The following is a 3953-nucleotide window of genomic DNA, read 5'->3' on the forward strand; positions in this document are numbered from 1 at the left end:
GATCGAGGCCGTTCCAGTGAGAGTCGCCGGAATCTCCATCACCTGCCCGGGGAAGCAGCGCTCTCGTTAGAGAAGGTTTCTAGAATAAGGGAGGTGGCGCAGCAGAATTCGACGGAGGTGATGAGGGCCGCAGAGGAGTGCTACGACAAGGGACGTCATTCTCATCGAGGTTTCTGGGAGATTGTCTAAGTCTGCTTTTATCAGGATTTGATGGAGAAGAAAATCGGAAATGAGATAGCTGGAGAGGAAAGTGGTGTCTGCGAGCCCTAATCTTGTGTTTTGGGAAGAAAACAAATACAGTAGGATTTTGTTTGGAAATAAATGTAATTAGATTTACATTAATGGTCAGTTTAGGAATTGAAGACAACAAATTAATAATAATAAACAATATTCAGGATTTTTTTTTAAAATTGCCAGCAAATTTTGCCACATCAGCAAAATAATGAGCCATGTAAGCAGTAAATTACACGTCACAGTAGTAAGTCGCCGGATTTTTTATCGGTGTCAAAAATAAGAAAATGTGCTAAGTTCATGTATTTGTGGGCTGAAAAAAAAGTCATGTTAAATTTCAGAAAATACAAAAAGTTCATGTATTTACAAGCTAATAACCCAAAAAAGATTTATGTATTTGTGTTTCATAGGCTTTGGGAACAAAGTTTTGATTGATGTAATGAAAAACTTGATTTATATGTGACAAAAAACACACCTTAATACGTGAGTGTCTGGAGAAGAATTCATCCGAAGTTTAAAAATATTTCAGATTTAAAAATAAGCTATATAGTTTATTTTGAATTATTATTAAAAATAGTTCAAATTTTGAACTCATGACTTTTTAGTCCGAATTTACAAAAATTACAGATATAGCCTAAACTTATTTATGTTGTTCAGTTTATTTGCAATTAAAAAAATTACATTATTTTTTTTATTATACACATCAATTCCCAAATACCCCCATCTAATTCTAAATCAGATTAGAATTTTTGAACTCTTAAGTGAAATAGTGATATTTACGAGTGAAATTTTGACTCAGACTATAAATTAAACAACGTAGATAAATTCAAGTTATATTTGTAATTTTTGTAAGTTCGAACTAAAAAATCACCGTGGAGTTAAAATTAATGCTTTTTTTTTTAAAAAATAATCCTTTTAGTTTTTCAGGGAATTGTGTTTTATATGCTATGAGCCTATGACTATCTCCCCTTTGCAGGATGTTGCAGACAATTAATGTAAGTTGAGTTAAAATAAATCATATCTGTGTGTTCTTTATAAATATTTGATTTATTAGTGGATTTTATCAATATTCTCGAATAAACTAGAACTTAGATGGAAAAAGTATAAAAACATGTTAATTTGCGTCGGATTACAGAGTTCAAACTATATTATAGGCAATTAGTAAAACTTTGGTCTTTAATTAATGTTCACATAATAAGTCAATGCGATGCAAATTGGTTTAGTTGGATCGATACTGCCGACCTTTTTTATTTTGGGTTAAATCAACCCATATTTAATGGAGTCATTAGTTATTTTTAATTGTATCATATAATCCTGGCACGTGGTGTTAAAAGTAAAATGCTACTATTAAATACTAAAAAATAAATTAAACCCCGGAAACTAATTTCAAAGAAGTAGTGGATCGTGTTAATTTCTTAATAAAATTATTCTATTTTTTTTAATCTTGAACGCAAGCCTTCCCATTTATTTGTCAATTTAATTTCAAAATATTATTTGGTACTATTACATATATGCATTTTAACTTGGCCCGCAAGCATGTCCAACCTCTTACAACAGCGTAATAAATTGTTTGTGATTTCATTAAATAACCAAATTAATTTGGTCATAATAAAATGTTAAGAAACATCCAGAAGATAATTATCTATTATGCTAATAGGACCAACTACCAAGGCTAAATCACCTAATTAAACCTTCAAATTCTGATTTTACATATAAATTTTAATGTTTAGTATGACACTTATTGAATTCTTAGTTTCATTTTATTTTGTTACAATTAAAATTCTGGGCAAACTTATCATTGATATGGCTAGCTGACTAATTAACATTATTTCATAATAAATAAAGTCCTTTTGTGCCAACTAAGTGCTACGCGCGAGAAAGATTATGCCACATCAATTATTTGGATAGTTTCAAAATTTAAATTGATAGCAAAATCTAATTAAATCAAGGGGTTATTGCTGGAAAATACCTATAGTTTGTCAATTTTGTGGTTTATAACATGATCTTATAATTTGACCAGAAAATACACTAATTTTTAATTTAATCGCAATTATAACATGATCTTATATTCTGACCAGAAAATACATCAAGTTTCAATTTAATCTCAATTATAACATGACCTTATTTAGATTATTGTTCATCATAGATGTATTAATATTTATTGTAATTTCATACTATTAAATTGTTATGTATAAAATATTGTTAATTGATTGATTTATTTTTATAAAATTTAAGTTAGATGATTAATTATTTTATATTATTTGTTTCATAATATATATATATATATATACATATTTTTACATCTTCAACACACAAATGCATATATATATATATATATATATATATATATATTTGATTTTAATATTCTATTAATATATTACATATATCATAAGTATTTATCTATTGAAATTATAAAATATTAGGACCAATAAATAATTTAGGTACATATATAATAGGAACTACGTTTAAAAGTAAATAATATTATATATTATTCACATATAGATGTATATTCATCAAATATATATGTATATATTAGTATATTGTGAGATGAAAAGAAAATTAAAAATATTTAATGTTAAATTTTGATATTATTATACTAAATTAATTATAAGGTCATGCTATAATTACAATTAAATTGAAAATTGGTGTAATTTTTGGTCAAGCTACAAAGTTATGTTATAATTGTGATTAAATTGAAAATTTGTGTATTTTTTTTGTCAAATTATAAGGTCATGTTATAAACTAGAAAATTGGCAAACTATGAGTATTTTCCGGCAATAATCCCTTAAATCAATAGTTCATTAATTGTCATATCAGTATTAAAATTTGTATATAAAATTAAAATTTGATGATAGTTTGATAATTTTTAAGCAATTAGCCCCATTATCAATTATCAAAATACTATTAAAACTAATATAACTTGTTTAATGGTATTTTAAATAAGCAGCTTATAATATTATATGGCGGCAAAAAAAAAAACTTTAAAAATAACTATCTTGCTATATTTAGATAAAAAGTAGCTATGACTAAACAAAATAATACTATAAAATTTACCCAGCGTTACTAAAATATCATTTGGTACGCGACTAATACAAATTCACAAAGTTAAAATCATGCAATTGTACGTAGTGTATTTTGGATTTATACTAGATTTCGCAAAATCGTGAAACAATGCATTCATTGTTACACGATTTCATACTATTTATAGAGTTCGTGAAAGTGTATCAATTTCGTATTTCATGGGTTTTTGAATAAGTATGCGTTTCTTTGAATAAGACACTAACAATGACATAAAAATCTAATAAATTTTGTTCGTGTAATCATGTAATTCAACAAATTCATCATGTTACTCATATATAATAATTCATAATGATTTCATACTTTCTAGTTCATATGTTAAGATGAATTTGTAGCCTACCTCTATCCAAATTATTTGGGTTAATTGCATATAAATTACTAAATTTGTAAATAATTCTTACTATTTTGTATACCAACTTTTTCTATATTAAATTATTTAATTATTACTCCCTCCGTCCCACTTCAATAAGATCTTTTTTAATTTTAGGTTGTCCCACTCCAATAGGCTCATTCTTAATATAAAAATGTTTAGGTCGGGGGTTCGAGTCACCCTAGGAGTTAGAGTGTGAGTGAGTTTTTTCCTTTCTTTGGTTGTAACAAATTTTTAAAAAATAAAAAAATAAAAAAATATGAAAATGTTTAGG

This window comes from Salvia miltiorrhiza, chromosome 4 (genome assembly GCF_028751815.1).
Source record: "Salvia miltiorrhiza cultivar Shanhuang (shh) chromosome 4, IMPLAD_Smil_shh, whole genome shotgun sequence".
Taxonomy (NCBI): domain Eukaryota; kingdom Viridiplantae; phylum Streptophyta; class Magnoliopsida; order Lamiales; family Lamiaceae; genus Salvia; species Salvia miltiorrhiza.